The sequence below is a fragment of the Bidens hawaiensis genome, unplaced genomic scaffold, assembly GCF_021521415.1.
Source record: "Bidens hawaiensis isolate Kalapana, Puna unplaced genomic scaffold, B.hawaiensis_p1.1 tig00039591_1, whole genome shotgun sequence".
NCBI lineage: Eukaryota > Viridiplantae > Streptophyta > Magnoliopsida > Asterales > Asteraceae > Bidens > Bidens hawaiensis.
Genome location: NW_027496972.1, coordinates 17,361 through 34,720, shown reverse-complemented (window position 1 = coordinate 34,720; position 17,360 = coordinate 17,361).

The following is a 17,360-nucleotide window of genomic DNA, read 5'->3' as shown; positions in this document are numbered from 1 at the left end:
TCTTAAAAGCAACAGGTTAATTGAGTCCCCTTTTTTCAGCACTGATGGCATATGCTTTTCATCTTTAGAGACAAGCCGATAGGAGTTTCTTAGAGTTGGCGTAGGATTCAAGGCAAGGATTTGGGTCCGGATTGTCGAGAATTCGTTATCAAGTCCCATAAGAAATTCATAAATCCGCTCTTTGTACCTAACTTCGGTCATCTTTTTCTCTAGTCCACATTTGCAACAGATACAAGTGCATTGCATCTCTTCCCATATGCCACACAATTTTGTAAAATAGGCTAAGACAGAGGTCCCGTTTTGTTGTGTGTTGTTTAGGGTTTGTTTCAACTCATACGCCCTAGGTGCACTTTCTTTTCCAAACTGCTCGGCTAGATCGGTCTATATATGTTGGTATCAGATAATAATAATAATAATAAGAATTCACTAGCGGAAGCTTAATGATTTACTTGATAGAATTGATAAAGGAAACCGAAAACATATGCAGAGAATAAAAATCTCTTAAATAGATAAATAAACAAATATCTCTATGCTAAAGACTAGGACTTACCCAAACAACTTGGAACAAGTCTTTATTGAATATGATTCAAATATTAGACCGATAATTAAGCTTCAACATGTGATGAATTACTGACGTAGAATTGAATCAGTATTTTCAACACCCTCCCTTGATTCAAGCTCCACAATACCAAGCCAATGACGGAATCTAGTCAAGGCATTGGTTAGAACATCTGCCAATTGCTCATTTGTATTACAATACTCAAGCTTTACTTTTTCTTGAACAACCATATCATGAATGTAGTGATGTTTGAGCTCAATATGTTTAGATCGGTTGTGCATCACAGGATTCTTGCCTAGGTTTATAATTGATTTGTTGTCACAATAAATTATAGTAGCTGTTTCTTGCTTGATGCCTAGGTCAGTTAGCATCCTTCTCAACCATAATGCCTGAGCTGTTGAAGCAATATACTCAGCCTCAGTGCTTGACAAAGCTACAGTGGATTCCTTTTTTGAACTCCAAGTAACAGCTCCACTTCCTAGAGTAAAAACACAGGCAGAAATGCTCTTCCTATCATCAGCGTAGCTGGCCAAGTCACTATCAGTGTAACCAGTCAGCTCAATATTTGTTCCTCAACCATACCAAATACCGTATGAGGTTGTTCCAGAAACATATCATAAAATTCGTTTGGCAGCACCATAATGAATTTTGGAAGGTGATTGCATGAACCTTGTAACCAAATTCACAGAATGGGTTAAATCAGGCCTAGTGTGAGTTAGATAAATTAAACCTCCAACCATGTTCCTGTATGTCTGCTTATCAACCTTATCAGCTCCATCTTCCAATTTAAGTTTCTCAGATGCATTCATTGGAGTTTCTTCAATTTTGCAGTTCAGGTGACCAAACTTCTTTAACAGGGACTCTGCATATTTTTCTTGCTTCAACAACAGTCCCTTCTTTGTTTGCACCACTTCAAGGGCCAAGAAGAACTTTAAGTGTCCTGTATCAGTCATCTCAAAAACTTTTTTCATGCCCTCTTTGAACTCTGCAACAAGATTAAGACATGAGCTAGTGCAAATTATATCGTCAACATACATACATACATAAATTAGTTATTCTTTCTCAGTTTTCTTGATGTACAAAGTAGGCTCATTATCACTTCTCAAATACCCATTGGCGATAAAATAACTATCGACCTTAGAGTACCATGTCCTTGGTGCTTGTTTTAGGCCATATAGGGCCTTTTTGAGCCGGTACACATACTCTTATTTGCCTTTAACTTGAAAGCCTTTTAGGCTACTCTACATAAATTTCTTCAAGCAAACCACCATTGAGAGAAGCAAATTTAACATCTAATTGATGAATCTGCCATCCCCTTTGTGCAGCCACACATAGCACCATGCTTATTGTTTCAAAACGAGCTACAGGAGCAAAAGTTTCTTGATAGTCAACTCCATGTTTATGAGAATACCTTTGGCCACAAGCCTTGCCTTGCGACGAAGTATGTTCCCATCAGCACCAAATTTGATTTTAAATAGCCACTTTAAGCCAGCAGTATTCTTGCCAATAGGTAACTTCACAAGATCCCAAGTCTTGCTCTTTTCAATTGCCTTTAGTTCATCAGTCATTGCCTCATACCATTTCCTTTTTTCAGCACCTTCATCATAAGTACAAGGTTCTGTAACATTCAAAGCAAACTGACAAGCATAAAACTCTTCAGTCACATATACCTCATTTGATGCATCGTAAATATTATCAAGAGTTTTAATATTGGGACATCTAGAAGAAGGGGTATAGGGAACGGTCGGATTGCTTTGTTAAGGTGTGTTGACGGTATTAAAGGATTGTGAAGCAGATGATGGTTTGGAGTTGTTGTTTGGTTAGGTGTTTGGGCTTGAGTAGGTATTTGAGAGTTAGTTGAGGTAAGAAATTGAGTAGGTGTTTGAGGGTTAGGTGAGGTAAGACTTTGAATATCATGGGTTGGTTCATCTGGTGTAGGATGGTCATAAGTGCTTGGAAATGGGTCAGTATAATAGGTTTGTGATGTATTGGTAGAGGGACCGGGCCATGTCCACTTTTCTTTTTCCAAAAAAGTGACATCCCTTCTTGTAATGAATTTCTTAGTAACTGGATTGTATAGCCTATGCCCCTTGCTTTGAGTGGAGTATCCAAGGAATATGCATTTTTCGGACTTTTCATCCAACTTCTTCCTGAACTGAGTTGGTACAAGTCCATATGCCACGCATCAAAAGACTCTTAGATGATTCACCGAGGGTTTTCGTTTAGACCATGCTTCAAGTGGAGTTTGGTTTCTTACCGCCTAAGTAGTTGCCAGATTAATAAGATAGACCGTAGTTACAACAGCTTCAGCCCAAAACTGATTTGGCAAGTTCATTTGTTTAAGCATACTCCTAGACATTCCCATAATGGTGCATTTTTTTCTTTCTACCACACCATTATGTTGAGGAGTGTAAGGGACAGTAAGCTCCCTTTTAATTCCATGTGACTCACAAAAAGTATTGGACTCAGTAGAAGTGTACTCACCTCCATGATCTGACCTCAATACTTTAATAGATCACTCACTCTCCTTTTCCACCATGAGTTTGAAGAGATTGAATTTAGAGAATACCTCCAACACATGAAATATACCCAACACATCCTGGTGTAGTCATCAATAAATAGCAGGTAGTACTTGCTTCCTCCCAAACTTTTAGACTGCATAGCACCACATACATCTGAGTGTACCAATTCCAAGGGTTTTGTAGCTCTCCAGGACTTGTATGGATATAGATCTCTGGTTTGTTTACCAACAACAATTTTCTGCATATTGAATACTAGGCAACCCTACTACCACTCTTTTATCATGCAATAATTTCAGAATTTGAAAATAATAATGCCCATACCTTTTATGCCAAAGTAAGGACACTATGTCAGTTATAGGCGTGGTAGGGTTGCTGCATGTGCTCTTGGGTCCGGCTTGTGAAGCATCTACTAAGAACATGTTGTTATTTTGAAGTGGAACCTGCATGAGGACATGTCCAGTAGGTTTGCTCTTTATAGTACATTGACCATCATCAAAGAGAAGTGAGTAACCCTTTCTCATCAGTTGACCCACACTCAAGAGGTTGTACCCCATTTGAGGAGCAAAGTATACATCATCTAGCTGCCTTGTGGTACCATCAGGATTAACTATTTTAACCGTACCTTTGCCTTCAACTGTTAAGGCCTTCTTGTCTCCAAGCCTAACCTTTAGTTTAAAACTTTCAACCAACTGAGTAAACCTTTCTTTTGAAAATGTCATATGATTAGATGCTCCTGAATCAAGGAACCACAAGTATGGTGTGTTGCTTATAGCACCTGATTCACACATAAGAGAATATTGTTCATCTGTACACGCCATAAAGAGACGTTGTTCATCATCTTGTTGGTTTTCTTCTTTTTCGGTGGCCTTGTTGGCAGCTGATTGTTCTTCAATGAACCAACAGTCTTTCTTGAAGCATTTTCTTCGTTGCCCAAGATAAAGATTCACAAGACCTTCATTTACACGAGCTTGAGCACTTGAGAATCGTTCATGTTGAACAATGAGAGATTTTAGTCTCTCAACTTCAGCTTGCAACTCTGTATTCTCTCCAACTAACCCACCAACATTCCTTGAAGAGCATGATTCACTTTCCAACATTAGAACACGAGAACTGAGACCCTCACAATCGGTCATGGTTCTATCCACGCTTGACTCTAGATCCATCCTTAGATTTTACGCACGATTTGAGGAGGAAAGAAGATCAGTTTCAAGGTGGGAAACCCTTGATCCAAGGCGAACAACCTCATCATCTCATTCGACATTTAGCAAAGACTTTTCTGTCATCTGAATTTGCTGATTATCGACACGGTTTTGTAGGGTCTATATCCATAATCTTTGGCTCTCGGTCAGGGCTCTATCAACCTCCTGTCTTGCTCCAACTGAGCAACTCGAGCAGCCAGTGTATCCCTTTCCTTCACAACCCTCTCATTTATAGCCCGTTAATCCTCAAAAACTTGATCATTTGGTGTTCCCCTTTAACCCGCTTCTCATTTAGTTCTTCCGGTGCCTAAATCTTGTCGAGGATAGGATCTCTAAACAATGGAGACTTCCTCCATTTTCCATTGGACAAGGGAACGACGGATATGATTGGGAATTTGGTGGTTATGGAGGTGTAATGAATAAGGTGGGCTGAATGGTAGTTTGGGTAGGCATGGTGATGGTTTGGATAGGGAGAGTGATGGCTAAGGCTAGAGGTATGCTAATGGATTCGATTGTGGTAGTTTGTGTGTGGGCAGGTGGGGCAAAGGTTGATTGTTTGGTGGTTTGGGTTTGGGTTGATGATGTGAAGTTGGAAGGATAGAAAGATGTGTCTTTGATTGGGGAGGTGAGTTTTGGTGGGTTGGTGAGCTAAAGGTTGATGAAGTCCTAGGTGGTGAAAGGGTTTGATGTGTAGGCTCGGTTACGGTTTGGTCGGTGGAGGAGGGTAAGTTTTCAAGGATGGATAGTAGAGGTTCATGTTGTCTAGATGGATAGGTCTCGGGAGGTGTAATGGATTCATCTAAAAGTCTCCTAGTTGTATGCTTGGTCTTGGTTTTGGTTTGCTTCCCCTTTTGTGTGGCTAGGGTATGGGGAAAGGTTGTTAGTGAGGTAGGGTGTAGGTCAATATGTGTGGTTTGAGGTGGAGTTGTGGCCATTTCGTTTGGTTGGATGGTGGTTTGTGTTATAGTGAAAAGCGAGGGAAAGATTACCTTTATTGATTTAGGCACCTTTGAATGAGTGCATTTCTTGGGATCCGCTGCCTTTTTCAAACGTTTTGGCGGTTGTTCAGGTTCTTCTTCCTCTTCAGCTGGCATAGAAGAACTCCCACCAAAAGGTTTGCTTGGAGTCTTCCGTTTCTTGTCGTGTAACCTCTTTGTTTGATGCTCACCCTCAACCTCTATTTAAGATTTAGTTATTTCACTATCATGCTCATCAATGCCACTATCATCATCATCACCATCATCACCACTGTCATCATCAATTTAAACCGCTTCAACATCCTCTTCATCACCTTCAGTCTTAGAAAACTGTCCGAACTTTGTGCCTGGGTTTCTCCCGGATACACGTACCCACTTCTTCCTTAAGGCTCAAGCATAGCCTAGAAAACCGTTTGTTTTAACAACTTTGCATTATGAGGCTCAGTTGGAGTTGGAGGCAGTTCATTTCGTCCTTGTCAAATTTTATCAGATGCACATGGCGAGGAACCTCGGACAAAAGATCTTCCAAAAGTAATTGAATGAACTGAGGATACATCATCCATGTGTGCTTGGCCGGCACGTTCGCTTGCATGCATTTAAAAAAAATATTGAGTAAAAAAATTGAGTCTTGTTGGTCAAGCAGCTCATAACAACATCCTAGTCAATCTTTAACTTGTCAAATCCTCCCTTGTATGAAAAGAGACAGTTGGTGGTTATGTGAAACAAAAATTGCCAATATGGTTGAAGATATCTCTTTTCAAATGTGGTCTAGACCACGTCATACCAGATGTCTTCAACATACTTCTCCAAGTCACTCTTCTTCACTTGCTTGTAAAAGTGATCTAGAGCATCTTTGATGTTTAATGCTCAACGGATGTCTGCTTCGGTGACAGTCAGTTTCTTCCCAGCCACCTTAGATTTTATCTTGTCACTATCTTTTGTCATCTTGGCATTTGTCCAGAACTCTTCAATCCAACACATGTGTGTAGCAGGATTAGCAGAGATTGCATCTCGTAAAGGATATTCACGAAGCCCCTTGATCATGGAAATAAACACCCGGTGCCTCCTCTTCTTTGGAAGCTCAAGTGCACAATACATGTTATGTTGCTACAAAGACGTCATCAATCGAACCATACAGATAAATTAATACAAGAAAATTATGATAATATATACATACAGAAAAATAAAATATAGTAAAAAAATAAAAACTAAAAAATTTGAATAAATGCCAAGTATTGATGAATCAAATCGATTTTTGAAAATCATATCGAATCAAGTTTTGGTTTTGGTTCGAATCCAGTTCTAAGTTCATTCGAATCAAGTTTGTAAAGTGAATCAAATCGAGTTTAATAAATGAATCGAATTGATTTTAATATAAACGAATCGAATCGAGTTTGAAAAACTCGATTCAGTTGAAATATAAAATCGATTCGATTGAAAGATTGAATTTTATTCGATTTGAATGTTAGATTTTATTTGATTGGAGAGATGGATTCGATTCGATCCAAATGATGGATTCGATTCGATCCAAATTGCCTTTAGTTCTTTAAGCATATTTTTCAACAAGTTCATTCGAATCAAATCGAATTCGTATCTATTTAAACAAGAACACTCTGTTCAAACTCAACCCAGTTTGAGAATCATGTTAAAAACACAATTCCTCTTGTCACAAGGGTCGTGTAGCCCCAATTTGACTTTCTAGGCACTCTTTAACACCAAACTTAACTAAATCATGGGTCAACAGGACCCAAATAGGTTCGAAAAGCCCTAAAAATCCAACAACTATACTTAAGATGATAAAAACTTAATTTAATTTGCACAAAGGTTCCTAATGATGTCAATAACACAACAACAATCACCATACAATCGTCCACATATCAACGATGGGTTCCGTTTTGAACCACCAAGAACATCGATAACAATGACCAAGAAACTATGCATGAAATGTGTATTACCGAAGGAGATGGATCCATCGATGATGATTATATCAAGCGTGAATCACAAAATGAAGCAGAATTGATTTTGTGATGACATAAGGATGGAACTGGCGGTGGTGTTAGGGTTGGGAGGGAGGGAGGGAGAGAGAGAGAGAGAGAGTGAGTGAGAGAGAGTTAGAGTTGAGAGTGTTTTGGATAAGAGTACGTGGATAAAATGAATGATATTTTGGTTTCCCCTTTATCTAGGGTTAACGTATCTCGTGATAGTGTCAAAGCATCTCGATTTTTAAACGATTTTATGCTCTCAACCCACCCCGGAACTCTAAAATATTTACAGATTTAAACCCGAAAAAAATTTATACAGCGAATATAAACTTTTTAAATATATGTAAGACATATTTTATCAGTTCCCTCATAAACAAATTTTGCACGAAATACCTCAACATAAGCCCATAAATAACATAAAAAAAGTAAAATCATGAGTAAAAATAAAAGTAGAAATAAACATAAAAGTAAAACTGAATATTTAAGATAAAACTTAAAAACAAAATAAATAATAAAAAGAAAATAATTTGGAAGTAAAGATGAAATTAATATTACATAAATTTATTCATATTTACTAAATTTTCTAATAATTTTAATATTAAGATCACAACATGAAATCACAATATTTGTTAAAGTCCAAGATTGCACTTCTATATCAATGTATTATCCCAAGAATCCAAAGTCGATTGTTGATATAATTTGTTCACTTTAAACTTAATTCATGTCGAAAAGATATGTTAAGGTATGTATTAGGCAAAATACTTGTGTGGACCCCATTAATCTAACCACTTACATACTCCATCATACCTCAAGCATAATTCGCGTTCGCATATCACCTCAACTTGACATAAACCTTTCTTATATGATCACAGTACGCATATTGACACTTTTACCTTTTATTTTGGACACTAGACTCGATCTAGAAAAATTAAAATAAAGCAGAAGTTCGTGGCCTTAACAATCAGGTCTTGTATGACTACAAACATAGAAGTCCGATGCTTGAACAAAATAATGAAAGTAAAACAAATCAGGAGACTTAGGGCCTTAGCAATAAGATATTGTATGACTACAAACGTAGAGAGTCCAAGGCTTGTATCAAAATAAAGGAAGAAATAAATTAGAAGATTAAAATACTAAGATAGACGTCATTTAAACATTCTTTTCTTTGCTGAATCTTTTTCTTTTTCTTGTTATTTTCTTTCCTTGACGCAATAAGGAAAAATTGCCACTAGATTACATAAGACAACTGTGATCAGGTAAATAGAGGCTTAGGTATGACATGTTATTGTTGTCTTTGCCTTAATTAATATGACTTATATTGGAGTTGACAACCGCTTCATGAATGTGTAACCACTAGAATAGCACTACGTGAAAAATGACCTTCAGTCACACGAAAAAAGTGTGGCCGTAGGCCTTTAGCCACACATGTCTGGTTCAGGTCATGTGTGACCAAAGTTTGCGACATCATAGGTATCATATGGCCACACACAGTTTTTAGTGGCCTTATGTGGTTATAAGTGTGGCTAAAGGGTACCAGCATTAGTTGTTGGCCGTCAAGAAGCCTCTTCAATAGGTGTAGCTAAACGGTAGAAAATGACCGCATGACTATTTACTAGGTGAGATCATTGCACGTATAGAGCCACATGAATTCATGTTTCAGCCACATGAATTTAATAATAATGTGGCCGATAAGGTTGTGGTAAGCGAGCATTGTGACCTATACTGTGTGGCTATAGCAAATCAATGGCCACTTGAATTTAATAATAATGTGGCTAATTATATCATATAGACACTGGATGTTACATTAAATGTGGCTAAAAATGTTTACTATCCACTCAAACACTTCTTTGTAGATTATAGTGTGGCTATTGTCTTACCGTTTGTCACACATAATGCTTTTTGTAATTTAAAGTGTGGCTATTGTCAAAATTTTTGTCACACATAGTGATGTATTGTGTGGCTAATCATATCATATAGACACTATATAGACACTGGAGGTTATTGTCAATGTGGCTAAAAAAGTGAACTTTCCACTCAAACACTCTTTTGTAGTTTGTGGTGTGGCCATTGTCTTACTGTTTGTCAAACGTAATGCTTTTGTAATATATAGTGTGACTATTATCATACTTTTGGTCACATATACTGATTTTTTCAATGATGTTTGATCTCGTTCCGCCACACAAACAAAAACCAAGTGATGAAAGTGTGGCCAATGGCTAGTGATGGACACACGAAAATATGTAGAGTGTGGTTATTTTATTCCATTTGGTCACACTTAGTCATTTTTTTAATATGACGTTTTATATGATTCCGTCACAAATAAAAAAAATGAAGCAAGCATGGTGTGGGTAATGGTTATTTATAGCCAGACGAATTTTTGTGTTTTCGGTGAGGCTATGTCACACTTTTAGCCACACGTAATTTGTTATCTCCATCAACTTTGCTATCATTCCGTCACACAACAATGTTTTTGTTGTGACTAATGGTCATTTATAGACTCGAATGTTTGTAATTTGAACTGTGACTATTGTATTACTTTTGGGCACACCTATTTAATGTGTTTCTATGTGGCCAATACTGTGTAATTAGGCAATATAAAATTATTTTTATTTTTTGTGCAGTAATATAAAACAGCTGTAAACAAGCATGGAAAAAAAATAAGAAACAAAGTATATTAACAATAATATTCACTTAAGAAAATCTATACATCTTTTTGTAAGATATATGCAAAATATGCTATACCTATTTATACACAAAAAAACGACTACCTATATACTAGCTAAGGCGTCGGTTTTCTTGGCACTGCTCCTTGACTTCTGTTTGTTCACCCTGTGTATCGTTGTGTACTTTACCTTTGACTTCTTGCCAGCTATGTCTGGTCTTTTTTAGGATGGGAGTAGTGGTAGTTAGAACAACAGAATATGAAAAACAAATATGTATAACTAATGTCATATTTTGTAATTGAATAGAGCAAAAGATATGCTCTCTTGTGATATTTGTTAGGGGTGTTCACGGTTCGATTTTTGCGATTTTTGAGTCAAACCATGAACCAAACCGTTGGTAACAGGTTTTATTTTTGTAAACCAAAACCGAACCGTAGGAATCTTAAACCGAACCAAACCAAACCGTTAGTAACAGTTTGGTTTCATGGTTTGGGTAAATATAAATAAATTAATACACGGTTGGTTTTTGGTGTAAACCGCAAACCAAACCATTCGCTACGGTTTGAATCTTTTTTAACCGACCGACCGATAGTTATGAAAAAAACCAACCATGAAACAAAACCGATAACCGGTTTGAACGGTTTCACGGTTTCAAACCGAACCGTGAACAACCCTAATATTTGTACTTGAATAGAATAAAAGGGACAAACCTCCTGGTAACATGAGATTAGGTATTATGGCGAAGCAACAAAAGTACCAGTTGCGTCACCAACAGTCTTAATTTCACCTAACTCACACGGAATAATTTCATGTTCCTTTATGGCTTCATCAATACTAAATTTATAGAAACCCTCTGGGATTGCTTTTCTATGCAACGGTTGTGGAACCGGTGACCAATGAATTCTACCATGTGCAACCTTGTTACGCTTGTCATTTAGACACAAACCACACTCATACACCTATAAACAAGCATGGGAAATTAAGATGGCTTAGTTGAAGTTAATATATAAGTACATACCCATGGATATGCCATGATGGTAGGAAATTAACAATGTTTCGCGCAGTACATACCTTTATTTCAGGAGGTGGGGAAGGTTCATCCGTAGATACATCATCTTTTCTTTTACGACTTCTTCATTTTATCTAAAAACCATTCAATAAATCAGCTTATGGGTGTAAATCAATCAACAATTAAATGGAAAACTCGAAACACAAAATATGAAACTGTCAAGTACTGTTGGTTTTTTTGAGCCATTACTATCCAGAGTGTGGTGTAGTTGTGTTGCTGTTTGGTCAACATTGTTCTCTACAGGCTGCATTGTAATATAAAAGAAATTGGAATTGTTAGACTTATTAGGTTATAAAATATAAAAACTGAAATTTCCAAATACCTACTAATTTCGCGATCTGGAGATTGACTACCGTTTGGTCAACATTTTTGTCCACGGACTTGGCCTGCAATTCGGTAATAGAATATGAGCACACACATATCGGAAACAAATTATAAAAAGTACCGAAATTGTTATATACTTACTGATGTCGCGCTCTGGGGAGTGACTACTGTTTGGACAACTATTTTATCCACAAACTTGACCTACAATTAACTTACGCAAAATCAGCACACTCACATGGAAAGTTAACTATTAAAAAAAATGAATCAAACTGTCAAATGCTTACCTGATGAGCGGAATCTTGTTGCACAACCTCACTTGAGGTTAGGACGTTTCCCATAGAACTGGCATGCAAATCAATTTCTTAGGTTATGGAAAATGAAAAATCATATGGAAAGTTGTCATAAACAAAGAAAAATTGTCAAATACTTACTAGTGCTGGTATTTTATTTTTCCCCACAACACTAGTACTTTGTTTAGAACCAACCGGAATAGGAACACGATTTACCAACAAATTGTGACAACAAACAGTGCCAATTATGTATCACTACGTGAATATCGACCTTCGGCCACACATGTGGTCGGGGTGATTTGCCACACTTCGGCTTCAAAGTGCGGCTAAAAGGTCTTTGACCATGTTTGAAAACCTTCCAGAATGTTTTGGCCATACATATTATTCTTCATGTGACCATTGTATACCTACTTAGGTACTTTTCGCCACACTTTGAAAAAAACTAGCCATATTATAAAAACATGTGGCGAAATGTGACCTACAGTCATAGTTTGTTTGATATTTGATACATGTGACCAAAAACACATGCATTAGCCACAAACTATGACATTTAACTAGCCACATGTTTTAATAGTGTGGCTAAATGTGACAAACGGCTACTATATTGATAAGAGATGTGTCTAAAAGGTAAAAGATATAGCCACTTATATTACGTTGTGTGACCTAATGTCACATTTTCTAGCCACATTTTTAATAAAGTGGCGAAATATGACGAAAAACCATTGTATTTATTAGTAATGTGGCTAAAACGCTTAAAATATATGGCCACTTATACGAGGTTGTGTGACCAAAGAGTAGTTTACTTTTATTTTTCCTAAGTTTTTTATTGTCACGGATACACGTATTATGTGTGGCTATAGGTGATAAGTTGTCACACTTAAATATTTTTAAGTGTGTCCAAATGTAATTAATGACCACTTATACGAAGTTGTGTGACCAAAGAGTATCTTAGTTTTGCTTTTTATAAGTTTTTTATTGTCATGGATACACTTATTATGTGTGGCTATAAGTGAGAAATTGTCACACTTATTTTATTTTTAAGTGTGTCCAAATGTAATTAATGGCCACTTATACGAGGTTGTGTGACCAAAGAGTATCTTAGTTTTATTTTTTATAAGTTTTTTATTGTCACAGATACACTTATTATGTGTGGCTATAAGTGAGAAATGGTCACACTTAAATATTTTTAAGTGTATCCAAATGTAATTAATGGCCACTTATACGAGGTTGTGTGACCAAAGAGTATGTTAGTTTTATTTTTTCTAAGTTTTTTATTGTCACAGATACACTTATTATGTGTGGCTATAAGTGATATATGGTCACACTAACATATTTTTACGCGTGTCCAAACGTAATTAATGGCCACACGTTGATTTGACGAGTGGCGACCTCATCATTGACTTTACAGTTTCTTGTGCCGCCAATTTCAAATTGTCAGGGAGATGTACCGCCGGGTTCCGATGGTGTTTAAATACCAGTCACAATTCACAATCACAATCACAATCACAATCAAAATCCACAATCACAATCACAATCTACTTCCGATTTATTTCCAATAATGGCTTCTTCATGGTGCGTATGTAAACACGGTACTCATGCCCCCATCTACTACGACCCCACATTTTTCACCATTCGTTTCCACTTTTCTTCCGGCGCCGTCCGGAAGAATCAAAGGGTGAGGTTTGTGGACTATGTCCACCCTCACACCTTCACGTACCAACAACTTAACCGAATGGTTAGGTGGCTTGGGTACAAGACTGCTGATTATTTCAGCATTGATATGGTAGTGCCTGGAATCGAGGTGGCGTACATTGAGTTGAACGACTTGGAGGACTTCAAGGCTGTGTCCATTTATGGGGCATTCCGTAGTCAGGTGAACCTTCGCCTCCAAAGGCTTAAGGACTCCACGTACACCTCAGATGGCATGTACGAGAGGATCATGCCCTCTCATACTCTAGAAGAGAATCCGGATGTAGATTCGGATACGGAATCTGATGGCAGGACTCCAGAAGCCTCGAATCCGATGGATATCGATGTAGATTCCGATATGGAATCGGATGCTAGGAGTTAGTTTTATGTAATTTGGTTTTCTATATTAATGTAAATGTTATTATTGTAAATGTTATTATATTTTGGTATTAATATGTTATGTGAATGTTATTATTTTAAATGTTATTATTAACTGTAGTGAAAAGATCCAATACACTAATCCTTAACATACATTAACGTACACGAATCCATTTTTTCACGAATAGATCCATGAAATCACATCAAAACTGTGACACTCGTCAATTTCAGGTTAATTCCGTTAATCCAAACTCCGTCAATTCAAACTTAAGATCACTTGATCTATAACGCACATCTCATTACATTTAAACTAAGGTTTAAATGACGCTTGACAATTAATACATGTGTAGTCTTTCGGGATTGCACCGAAACGCAAACGAGTTGACGCAAACCATTGGTGAATAAACGAAAAACAACCAAACAATAATTATGTGATAATTATGTGTTAGGTGTGCTATTTGATAATATTGTTTAAAACACTAACTTAAGATGCAAACAAGTTACTTGAGGCTAGAAAAGTAATACTTAAAAGTTGAGGGACCTATGTGTAACATATTATTATTATTAATAATAATAAAACCCTAACTCTCTTCCCTCTCCCTCACACCCGATCGGCACCCCCCCTCCCCTCTCTCTTGCGATCGGCAGCCACACCCACTCCCATATCACCTTCGTTTTGATCTTGTTCTTCATAATCGGAGCATCCCACACTCGTTTCTAAGCAACTCTCACGTTTCTCTTGGTTGTTTCTGCGTTTTTAAGGTATAAACATGAAACCCTAGCTTTGTAAATTATGTATTAAGTGTTTATATGCTTGATTTTGATTTGAGGATGATTGATTATGCGTTGGTTATTGGTTTAGATAATCATATGTGATTTTGAACGGTGAAAGATTGTTAAATCATTGATTGTTTGTAAACCCTAGAGGGTTACTACTGATTTTTATGGATAATTATGTTTATTACATGTTTGGAGATAGGTCGTATTCTTAGGATGCATGTTAGACGATTGTTTGTGCTTGCTGAGTTTTGACAGCAGAGATTGTTAAACTTGAACGACATGTAACTTATTAAATATAAAAGCAAACTGAGCTATTTATGAGTCTAAAAGGTAGTACTCTGAGTCTAGTCTCCAGAAAACCCAACCACGCCTAATTTGGAGGTGTTTTGGTTGTTCAAACGATTTAAATGTGATTAAAGGTCTAAACTGGTACTGGACAGATTGTAAGTTATGTTTAGACAACTGTAACTAAATGTTAATGTGGAAATTGATCGAGGTTGTTAACACTACAGGGTACTATGTTGAGTCTAGTTTCTATGAAGTCCAAAATTGTAATTTTTGGACGAGTAAAAGTTAACTTTTATTATTTTACAAAATTGAAGTGCAAATCTGAATTGTGAGACCTGCTGTTAGGTTGTTTTGTAATTATCATATCTCATGAACTACAAGACCAAATGGGTTGGTTCCACTTCTAGAAGTTAACTTGTTGAGTTATGAACCTAACCCAATTGGTCTTGCATTAGTTGGATTTTTCATTTAACGGGAATAACAAATAACATTCTGTTGCACATGATTTTGACTGCTGTGAGTTTGCTGTAATGTTTTGGTTATTGTGAGAAATCTATGTGGAATAAAAATACAATAAAATATGTTCTGGAAACCTAACTCATGTATGTTTTTGTGACGATTTTTGATGAATTATTTGATATGTTGTGATCTATTGAATATAGTAATCTTTCAAGTAGGATTCTGTCTTGATAAAACTAGCTGCTGAACTATGTGAAAATACATGAAACATGCTTGTTGTTAAATAATTGCTACGTTTATGACCAAATTGCCCTTGTGGGGATAATTGATAGTAATGTACAATATTAATACATGATATGTAAATAGTTGTTCACATATGTAACGTATCATCAATGTGCTTGTTGAGACACACACAATTCACAAACGAAACACGAAACGTATTTTATGCATAGGAATTATGTGCCGAGTCTAGAGACTCGATAATAGTTCCAACACTTAGAAAATCTCCTTGTTGTTTTAGAACGCTAGTGAGGGTTTTCTGTGACGCGCATCACTTGGGTGACTTGTTTTTGGAATTCTTCGCAAAAAGTGAGTTTCACGTTCCCCTTTTAACTCTTTTAAACGCTTTTCACTTGGGGGAGAATACATACTCCGAAACGCTTTTAGATTTTGTTATTAGATTATATATCACTTGTAAAGGCTAAGTGGCAAACGAAACAACTGAAGTCCTACACATCGAACCGTTTAGTATTGGATAATAGCGAGTCACTGTTGAGTAGTACTACTAGGTTTAACAAACCCCACCCAACGCTAAGCTCGACTGGAGGTCGAGTGGGTGTAATTTTGGCTAACACATTACCATGGTCCGGATAGACCTGGTTTCGGTGTCGAACACTTAGTAATACTTGCTTTATACGCTAGCTACCTATAGATATATAATTGATTTAACACTATCTGGTAACGCAAAACGCTGAACGCAAAACGCTAAACGCAAAACGTTAAACGCTTTATTTTATATAAACTTGTGAACTCACCAACCTCGTGTTGACACTTTTATTATGTTATTCTCAGGTAGCCGAGGTGGGCGCGCGGTATAGGATCATGCATTACTTTGAACGCTTTTGTTTATGCAAACTTGTTTTTAAACTGTTATTATTAATTGGGTTTTTAAGTCGTCCTGCGTGACGCAACACTTGGTTTATGGCTTTACGCTTCCGCACTTATTTACACTTAAATGTTTTCGTGGTTTGAAAACTTTATTTATGGTTTGATTATAACTAATGATTCCGATCCTGTTAGTTCACACCCTCTGACGGTAAAACTCCGTTAGTGGATTTTGAGGATGTGACAAAAACATCTCGGAATCGTCAATATATACATATCCAATCAATCATTTGTTCTCCGAAAAAAACAGTTTTGGATGATTAATCGATCAATTTTTCACTGTTTTCAAGAAGACCGTTTTTTGAGCGTTTGGCTGAGCGTTTGCCTTTAATAAAATTTTAATTAGGGAATGACTTCTATGTAATAAAATTAAAATTAACCGGTTTAATTTTAATTATCTCTATATTATTTTAATTATACTTAATTAATGAAATTAGTAGAATAAACCTTATTACTTCGATTTAACATAATACATTTAACTAAAAGGTATTTGAATCGAAATAAAACCAAAGTTTAATTACAAAGTAATTTATAATAAAATATAACTCTATTTATTTATTAATATTGAAATGAACTCGTAATATCTTAAGACTTTAGTTTATATTTAATCAGGCTGCTATGTTGTCCTTTCAAATGACATATGTTGCGTTTAAGGTTTCTGAGCGTTTTCTGAGCATTTAAGGGTTTTTGCCTTTGTTTTTAATGTACCTTAAGCATTAGCGTACAATAACTGCATGTTATTATTATATTTTGGTTTAAGCGTAAGTAAAGCGTATTGGATGTAGTTTTTTTAATTAACTTTAAAATAGATGTTAGTGTGATTGAATAACAAAATAGACCTAAAATTTAATTTTTGGTAGTTGAGGCAGTAATTTAATATAGTTAAGTTGTTTTGTAGCCTATCTAGTAAGATATTGTCTATTTAAAGCGTACTACTAGCGTGATATATATTTCCAAGATATAGTAGCTTGCGAGCGTTTCCAAAGCGTGTGGAAACCATTTTGACAGGTAGTATGC